Below are 325 nucleotides of genomic sequence, written 5' to 3' on the forward strand. Positions count from 1 at the left end.
GACACTTTTCAAGGTTCGCTGAGACTGCTCATTACTTGCGTTTTCTCGCATTTTTCTTATTTCATTTTACGGTTCTCTCGTGTATTGTTTTCTTCTGCATTTATTTCGTTTTTTAAATTGGGTTCATTTACGCAGTTATTTTTTATTTATTCTATCGACCGATTTTTGTCGCATGTCGCTGGTTTTGCTCAGTATCTCAACCCTCGTATCTGATACATTCTATCTAATTCGCACAATTTGCTCACTTAAGGTGCGCACGTGAAACTTAGTTCCTTTATATTTTGCCTTTTTCTTTTTTCCATCGTCTAGTTTCGCCACTTTTCAT

This window comes from Penaeus vannamei, chromosome 5 (genome assembly GCF_042767895.1).
Source record: "Penaeus vannamei isolate JL-2024 chromosome 5, ASM4276789v1, whole genome shotgun sequence".
Classification (NCBI taxonomy): domain Eukaryota; kingdom Metazoa; phylum Arthropoda; class Malacostraca; order Decapoda; family Penaeidae; genus Penaeus; species Penaeus vannamei.